At 43.6% G+C, this 9,765-nt stretch overlaps 1 pseudogene; it reads right to left on the bottom strand.

Annotated features, from left to right (window-relative positions):
* Positions 1–723: 723 nt before the first annotated feature.
* LOC110287125 (small ribosomal subunit protein eS7 pseudogene) lies at positions 724–1,298 on the bottom strand (annotated as a pseudogene).
* Between the last annotated feature and the right edge of the window lie 8,467 nt (positions 1,299–9,765).

A 9,765-nucleotide genomic window follows, 5' to 3' on the forward strand; every position in this document is an offset into this window, starting at 1 on the left:
TAAACTTTTCTTTGATTCCTTTTCACAAGCTGGAAGCTCAGCTGGGTGGGGTCTTGCCCTGAGGTCACCGCTCACTTTATTCCATCTTGCATCAGGCTTTTCATCGTGGTTTTTTTTTTTTTTTTTTTTTTTTTGTTTCTTTGTTTGTTTGTTTAAATCTTCTTCAGCACTGGACTTAGTTCCATTATAGTTTCCGGTGTTCCATTTCTCCTCAAAATGTATATTTAGTGTTTCTCTTTCTTCATCTTGTTTCTTTTCATGTTCTTTGTTCTGCATGAAGTGTGCCTTCTAACAACCACATAACTTAGTCAATACTAGGCTATCTTGAAATCTCCTGTCCCAGTGACATTCAAACTATAGTGGGATATAGCTGTCTCTTGTGAGACTATGCCGGGGCCTAGCAAACACAGAAGTGGATGCTCACAGTCAGCTATTGGATAGAACACAGGGCTCCCAATGGAGGAGCTAGAGAAAGTACCCAAGGAGCTAAAGGGATCTGATGACAGTGACACACCAGAAGAAGGCATCAGATCCCATTACAGATGGCTGTGAGCCACCATGTGGTTGCTAGGAATTGAACTCAGGACCTCTGGAAGAGCAGTCAGTGAGCCATATCTCTAGCCCCCAGTAATTTCTAAATGTTAAGAGACAGCTTTATTTATTTATTTATTTATTTATTTATTTATTTATTTATTTATTTACTATGAATGACACTTTATTCAGTCATTTTCTTAACAAATGAAACTCTGGGAATTCCCAATTAACATCCTTGCCTATGAGCTTCTTGTACACACCAGAAAAAGTTCCGACCACGTTGTATTCCTCGTTGATCTGCTGTGCTTTGTCTGAATGAGCTTCTGTGAGCCGGCTGCCATCCAGTTTCACACGGATCCTCTTACCCACAAGTTCACTTGAGAAAACCAAGTCTTCAAGGATGGCGTCGTGCACTGTCAGGATACGGCTTCTGGGTGCTTTTGCTTATTTTTCATTCGGCTTTTCCGGGTTAGCTTGGACAGAATCCTTCTCTGAGCAATGAAGACTTCATGCTTCCCACTGAACTTTTTCTCCAATTCGAGAACTAGCCGGACTTGGAGAGGAGGACCTGGTACAAAAATTATGATAGCTTTCCGACCACCACCAACTTCAATTTCTTTGGCTGCGGTGATGCTGAGTTCCGCCAGCTGCACCTTGAGATCTGAGTTCATCTCCAGCTTGAGCAGTGCCTGAGAGATGTCACACTCGAACTCCTCTGGCTTCTCGCCATTGGGCTTCACAATCTTGGCGCTCGAGCTAAACATGGCTTCGTCCTTACGGAGTGCCCGCTTAGAAAGAGCAGGAGACAGCTTTATAGCACAAGGACACAAAAAGTTTGAAAATACAATAATGAGATAATACATCAGTCAGATACTAAGACCAACGAAAGATTGGTTTTAAATTAAAGACTGCAACCCTATAGGCAGAACAATATGAACTAACCAGTACCCCCAGAGCTCGTGTCTCTAGCTGCATATGTAGCAGAAGATGGCCTAGTTGGCCATCGTTTAGAAGAGAGGCCCCTTGGTCTTGCAAACTTTATATACCCCAGTACAGGGGAACACCAGGGCCAAGAAGTGGGAGTGGGTGGATAGGGGAGAGGGGTCGGGGGAGGGTATAGGGGACTTTCAGGATAGCATTTGAAATGTAAATGAAGAAAATACCTAATAAAAAATTGGAAAAAGAAAAAAAATAAAGACTAGAGGCTGGAGGGTAACTAACTAGTGTTAAGCCCAGATCCCTAGAACAACACCACACACACACACACACACTCACACACACATACACACACACACACACTCATATACACACAGAAGAGAAAATAGCTAGAAGACTGAGAAACTTGAAGCAGCACCTTTTTTCCCTCTTCTGCCCCAACAACCTGAGAGCCCAGCAGCCCTGGAGCTGGCCTGTGTTGTAGCCTCCAGTGCACTCAGGCCTGGGAATCCCTAGAACCACACACAGCCCACCTGCATCATTCATTCTTCCTGCAGTGGTACTGGGCCACACTGCTGCTCAAGCTACTACATAGATCTATATCTTTCTGTCTCACAGGCATGGACACTACCTCTGTTTTATGGGCATCATTATAACCATAGTTTCCACATTCCTGTTCCAAGAGGTAGCTCTGGAAGGTTTTATTTAGTTCCTATAAAGATAATGTGCTGGGAATCCCTTTTAGGATTGGCTCAGTCTGCCCAAGCCAATTGACTAGTTTTCAACCTTGGTGAACAACTCAGCTCATATACTTTCCTTCAGCAGTTCAGAGAAACAGAAGGCAATGAGAGAAATGCTTGTGAGACACATAACAGAACCAGCCAAGAGTTAAGGAGCCCTTGGAATGTCTGCTGACGCAATACATGAAGATGCCAGTGCTTGTCCTGGACACACCCTTGCCGGCCAAAACAGCCCGAAGGACCTGACACCTATTTTTTTTCTTTGCATCCTGCCAGACATGTATTGAACGTGGCAATCCCAAAAGTTGCTTGTAGAATTGTTTCTGTTCTTTTCAGCAGTACCAAGGATGGTGCGATGCCCACACTGGACTGTTGAAATGTAAGGACGGACAGTTCAGAGGAGTTCAGTTGATATCAAAGAAATAAGTCCCCAGGTTAGTGCTAATGGGAGATTTGATTTACCTGGCTATATTTTCAGCAGCCCACCAGGAACAAATCAATTGAAAGGAAAATTGCCAGAAAGTCTTTTTTTTTTTTTTTTCTGAAACAAAACTGGAGTTGTCCTTTTGGCTCAGCGGGTAAAGTGCCTACCTCCAGGCCTAACAAGCATAGCTGCATCCCAGGACCCCACATGATGAAATCAGAGAATCAACTCCTGCAAACTGTCCTCTGACCTCTGACCCATGACATCCACACACCTGCCAAGGCATATGTACCCACACCAACAATAGTAAATGAATAAATGTAAAAAAATAAAATAAAATAAAACAAAAATGATGTATCTATATTCAGTCAGAGGACACTGTGGCCTTTATAAATGGAATAACTCCAAGGATTCCTAAGAACTGCATACTACATAAACAAACAGAGAAGAAAAGTACCATCATTGACAGAGAATTGATTGTTCGACTTATGTGTTACAGGAGGAAATCATTTCTCCCATCCATTTTGGAGATAATGAAGAATAGAGATAATCCCTGTGATCCATTAAAATACGCACCATGGCTTACAGGATATATTCACTGTCACCTAGACGCAAATTCCATTTGGGATGAATCTTGATGATCCTTGAGTGGCAACATTAACACATACCAGCCTGTTTTTCCAAATTTAAGCCACTTGCCTACTTTCAGTTCCTCTGCTATCAAAGGTCACACCCATCATATCTAACAACTGTCACAGACATGTATTTACCTAAATGAATATGTCGTGTTTGGGAAAGACATTTGGCCAGATGATTTCTCTAGTCACTCCAAAGCCAGGTGTATTTGATATGACCTATACCAAACTGGGCCAATGTTTATCAGGACTTTTAGATTACCTGGAGAACTAACTCTGCTATTCCAGGGGAGTCAAGTTGGGGAATCCAAGTACCCATATGATGTAGTTTACAACTGTCTGTGACACCAAGGACTGACACCTTCTTCTGGCTTCTGTAAGCACTAAGCATGCACCTGTTGCACACATACCCATGTAGGCAAAACACTCATACCCAAAAATCATAAAAATTTTAAAAGAAGTAAATAAGCTGGGCTCGTTGCTGGACTCCGGATTTCTGTGAGTTTCAAGCCAACCTGAGCTACATAGTGAGTCTGAAGACTACCAGGACCATATCGAGAAACTCTATCTCAAAAAACAAACAAACAAACAAATAAAAATAATTAATCAAATCTTTACAAAACAAGATTTGTGAAATAAAGTTTGTGAAAATCTGGGATGGTAGTGATTGCTCTGGTAGCAGTGGAGGGAGTCACCAATGTCTCAGGAGGTAGGGCTCTCAGAAATATGGGTATTAGACACACTTGGCAGTTTCAGGAAGAAATAGTGTTTCTTTTCGTTTTGTTTTGTTTTGTTGCTTTTTTGTTTTGGTTTTTCGAGACAGGGTTTCTCTGTATAGCCCTGGCTGTCCTGGAACTCATTTTGTAGACCAGGCTGGCCTCAAACTCAGAAATCTGCCTGCCTCTGCCTCTGCCTCCCAAGTGCTGGGATTAAAGGCGTGCGCCACCACGCCCAGCTCTAGTGTTTCTTATCGTAAGCAAGAATATGCTGATTCTTGGTTCAGTGTGGGTTTGACTTGGAGCAAGAAGATTTTCATGAACTGCATAAAGTAAACTCAGCTCCCAAACCAGACTAACTACGTAACTCCAAAGGCGAGGACTTCCCTTATTTCAGCTTTTCACAAATAGTCAAAAAAGAACTGAAGGTGTCTTCTATGTCAGCCCAGTGATCTAGCAAGATTCTGCCAATAAGAGGTGAGCTGCATGCCGCAGAGTCTAGGATGGAATGAATGCAGCCTCTATGGATTGTCAGTTCACATTGCAAGTACAGCTAGATGATGAAGAGTTCAAACTCCACATAGCAGTAGAGGTGGGTTCAGGGAGCCACCAAAACTGAATTCTACAACTCAGAAACCTTGTTTTAAAAAATTGGTCAGCCTTTTCACTGTTCTTCTAGAGGCAAAAATCTCTTTTCAGGATGTTCTCAGAGAAAAACACTTCAAAAAGTTCACGAGATGTGGTGTTAAAGGTGATCCGGGAGAGTCCCAGAGGAGGTGAGCCCCCCTCCCCCCAAGGTAAATGTTTAACTCCTTCTGAAAGATGCTTGAATCTCTTGGCAACTTGGACTTGAAATTCAAACATGGAGGAATCAGGTTGAAGAGTTACAGTCTACACAGGTCAGACTATCCTGAGGTCATTCCTGGTGAATTTACAAGATACTAAAGTCAAAAAAACAAATTCGTGACTTACTGACAGACAAAGCAAATGACAACTTAGAGGCCCTACTGGATAAACCAGTTCACAAAAATCAGGCAATGCCACAGCTTCTCAAAGGTAACAGAAGCTAGCATCCCTAGCAGGGAAATTAAGTGTGTGGGCACCGGGGGGGGGGGGTGCTACAGAGATGGCTCAGCAGTTAAGTGCATAGGCTGCTCTTCCAGAGGACCTGAGTTCAGGTCCCAGCACCCACATGGCAGCTCATAGCTGTCTGTAACTCCAGTTCCAGTGGATCTGACTCCCTCATAGAGACATGTAGGCAAAACACCAATGTACATAAAAATAAAATAAAAAAAATTAAACAACAACAAAAAAATGTATATGAGCACTAACCAGGATCAGAATCTACGATTGGTTTTGGAAATCAAAGCCCAATTGAAATTAGAAAGTAAGACCCAGGGGTTGGAGAAGGTCCTGAGTTCAAATCCCAGCAACCACATGGTGGCTCACAATCATCCGTAATGAGATTTGACACCCTCCTCTGGTGTGTCTGAAGACAGCTATAGAGTACTTAAATAAAACTTAAAAAAAAAAATAAAGTAATACCCAACGTGTGGCAGGCTGGGGTGTATCAATAGAAAGGTGTCTCTAATTATGCCACCTGAGAGTCACATACCTGATAGCAGGATGTGTGTCACCACACTCAGATCTATGGGCAAATCTCATGGAGGCAGTTTCACAATTAAAGCCACTCTTTCCAGATGAATCTAGCTTGAGTCAAGTTAATACCAAACTATCTAGGACGCAGGTCTTTAATGAAGTTGATACAAACCAAGCTGCTATCCATCTGACAGAAAATCTAAACACTGGCTACCAGAATTCGTGACCTGCCTTTAAGTTTGGACAACTCTGGAGCACATGTTAATAAATTGCTCAAAACTGCTTCCAGCTAATATAACTCAGCTAAATGATATTTCATGGTGTGATGGGTTTTATATGCTAGGTCCAGGCAGTGGCACTATTAGGAGGTGTGGCCTTGTTGGAGTAGGTGTATCACCGTGGACATGGGCTTTAAGTCCTAGCTGCCTGGAAGCTAGTCTGCTCCTAGCAGCCTTCAGATAAAGATGTAGAACTCTCAGCTCCCCCTGAACCATGCCTGCCTGGATACTGCCATGTTCCTGCCTTGATGATAATGGACTGAACATGTAAGCTACCCCTAAATAAATGTCCTTATAAGAGTTGCCTTGATCATGTTGTCTGTTCACAGCAATGAAACCCTAACTTAGACACATGGCTTCTAGAAACATACAAGATTTCACTCTGCAGACGGGGTTGAACTGCAATTCACTCTGGAGACCAGGCCAGCCCTGAACTCACAGAAATCTGCCTGCTTCTGTTTAAAGGCATGTGCCACCATAACCAGCTGTAATTTTTTTTTAATTATTCGTTCTGATGGCTGTGTGGTGGTGACTCACACCTTTCATCCTAGCACTCAGGAGGCAGAAGCTGCTGGATTTCTGTGAGTTTGAGACTGTAAGATCCCCAAGCTGGGCCTCCGCTCAAGTCCCAGGATGAGCTGGCCAGCACCCCAATGACTTGAGAGAAAACCACACCTGATGCAAACAGCAAAAGGTTTTATTATCAGCTAGTTGAGGACGAAGTCCCTCCGCTGTGCAGGGCAGGGGAGTTCGACCCTGAGCCGTGACAGCAGGGGGCTTTTAACAGCTAGCTGAGGAATTGGGAGGAGTTGGGAGGAGAGTTGGGAGGAGTTGGGAGGAGAGTTGGGAGGAGTTGGGAGGAGAGTTCTTTTTCTGGGTGTCCTTGGTGAAATTTACAAGGCAGAAGTGGGGAGATGAGTTCTTTCTGAATTTTTATCTCTGTGTCCTTGGCACAGGAAGGCAGGCATCTCTGGTTGTAAAGTATAGAAACAAAAAGGCTTTTTGCTGGCTATAGAAAACAAAGAGCTTCTTTCTGGCTGTATTTTTAGAGATCAGGGAAAACAAGCTTGGGGAACATCCAGGGGCTTTACCTTCCAGGGTGAAACGCTCTAAGTCGGGGGTCTCACAAGACCAGCCTGGTCTACAGAGTGGGTTCCAGGACAGCAGCATTTCCTCAAAATTGAAACATTCCACTCTATAGGGAAACTTTTTAAGCAGCAAGGTAAACAATGTAAAAAAAGAGCTTCAGGAAGTCCTGAAACTGACCAGATTCTTCTCTAAGCCCCTCTGTGACAAAGGAAGCAATAAAAACTGAGAGATCCCTCCTCAGATGCCTCAGAACCAAACTGCCAAAAAGACTCAAGACAAGCTGCATTGCAAAGAAATCTCTGAGACCAGACTAGCTGACTGGAAAAGCAGAAAACAGTTGAACTTCCTGGAAGAGATTCAGATCAAATGAGACACCTGGACAGGACACTCTGTAACTTGTTGGGCTGCCTGCAGGCAGTGAGCTCCAGGTTCTGAGCTTTGAGTTGTTATGCATGCCTGCGGGGTGGACTTTGGCAATGCAGCTGTCTTGAGTCATTTCTGCTCCAGCACGTAACCCCTCAAAGCTTATTGGTTCACCAAATTAGACTTTGGTGGTGGTATGCATACTTTGGTCTGGTATGTTTTCTCTAACTTGGGTGAGTAGATGTGTGTTGTGTCTCCCTAGGAAAAGTTTTGCCACACAACAGTTGGGAAATAAGAGACTATAACTGAACCGATGTGATAAGACCCACCAGAGCTCCCAGGGACTAAACCACAAACAGAAGAGTACACACTGGCTCTAGTTGCATATGTAGCAGAGGATGGCCTTGTCAGTCATCAATGGGAGGAGAGGCCCTTGGTCCTATGGAAGTTCTATGCCCCAGTACAGGGGAATGCTAGGGCTGTGAGGCAGGAGTGGGTGGGTGGGTGGGGAAGCACCCTCAGAGAAGCAGGGGGGGGGATAGTATAGGGGAATTGCAGAGGGGAAACCGGGAAGGGAGATAACATTTGAAATGTAAATAAATAAAATAACCAATAAAAATTTTTTAAAATAATAAAAAATAAATTATATACAATTTAAAAAAGAAAACAGCAGTGGAGGAATAGCTGGAGTGAGATGGATGGCTGGAAAGGACAAGAGAGAAGAGAAATGAATGAAAATAAAGTATAATCATATACACACACGCACGCACGCACACACACACATACCACAATGGATGTTGAAACTCATTATTTTGTATGCTGACTTCAAATGTAAAATAGGGTCAAAAAGAAAATAACAGTGGCATTTTGAATTGAACATCATGTACACAAACAAAACATCTGACATTTAGGGATTGTCAACAGCCTTTTAAAAAAAAGAAAATCCTAGACTGGAAGAGATGGCTCAGTAGTTAAGAGCACTGACTCGAAGGGGAAACAAAGTATCCATGGAAAGAGTTACAGAGACAAAGTTTGAAGCTGAGACTGAAGGAATAATCACCCAGAGACTGCCCCACTTGGGGATCCATCACATAAACAACCACCAAATCCAGACACTATGGCAGATGCCAACAAGAGCCTGCTGACCAGAGCCTGATTTAACTGTCTCCAGAGAGACTCTGCCAGTGCCTGACAAATACAGAAGTGGATGTTCACAGTCATCTATTGGATGGAACACAGGGTCCCCAATGGCGGAGCTAGAGAAAGCACCCAAAGAACTGAAGTGGTCTACAACCCTATAGGAGGAACAACAATATGAACTAACCAGTACCCCCAGAGCTCCCTAGGACGAAACCACCAACCAAAGAAACACATGGTGGAACTTGTGGCTCTAGCTATATATGTAGCAGAGGATGGCCTAGTTGGTCATCAATGGGAGGAGAGGCCCTAGGTCCTGCTAAGGTTCCATGCCTAAGTATAGGGGAATGGCAGGAACATGAATGGGAGTGGGTGGGTTGGGGAGCAGGGGGAGGTAGGAGGGGATTGGGGGATTTTCAGAGGGGAAACTAGGAAAGAGGATAACATTTGAAATGTAAATAAAGAAAATATCTAATAAAAAAGTTTAAATCTCAATACCCACATGGCAGCTCCCAACTGCCATGTGGCAACATACATACATGCCTACATGTAACTCCAAGATTTGACACCTTCACACATACATGCAGCCAAAACACCAATGCACATAAAATAAATAAATAAATAAATAAATAAACTACTTAAAAGAAGGGAGGAGCTGGAGAGATTGCTCGCTGGTTAAAGGCACTGACTGTTCTTTCAGAAGACCTGAGTTCAAATCCCAGCACCTACATGGCAGTTCACAACTGTCTCTAACTGCAAGATCTGACAGTCTCACCCAGGCATACAACAATATACATACAATAAAGGTATACATTTTTAGAAGTTTTTTTTTTTTAAAGAAAAATCCAAAACTTCAGTGTAGCCTCCGACAGCCTTGAGCAGGCTGATTCAGACCTTGCTGCCACTGTGAATGAGACCATCTGGGGTGGAGCCTTCTGACCTAGATGGTTCTATTGTTCTGTCACCTGCTGCTGCTTTTCTCCAAGACTGCTGTTACCTGCTGAGAGGCTGAACCTGCCTTCCTGTGAAATTCCTGAGACAGCCAGAAACTGGCGACTGACACCTTACTGCCAAACTAGTGCTGTCAGCCTAATTGCTTACAGGCTGGCAGACAGGCATCAAGAATGGATAGGTGGAGCCGGGAGTGGTGGCACATGCCTTTAATCCCAGCACTCGGGAGGCAGAGGCAGGCAGATTTCTGAGTTCGAGGCCAGCCTGGTCTACAAAGTGAGTTCCAGGTCAGCCAGGACTACACAGAGAAACCCTGTCTCGAAAAACCAAAAAAAAAAAAAAAAAAAAAAAGAGTGGATCGGC

The sequence above is a fragment of the Mus caroli genome, unplaced genomic scaffold (assembly GCF_978045245.1).
Source record: "Mus caroli unplaced genomic scaffold, Mus_caroli_1 scaffold_5, whole genome shotgun sequence".
NCBI classification, from domain to species: domain Eukaryota; kingdom Metazoa; phylum Chordata; class Mammalia; order Rodentia; family Muridae; genus Mus; species Mus caroli.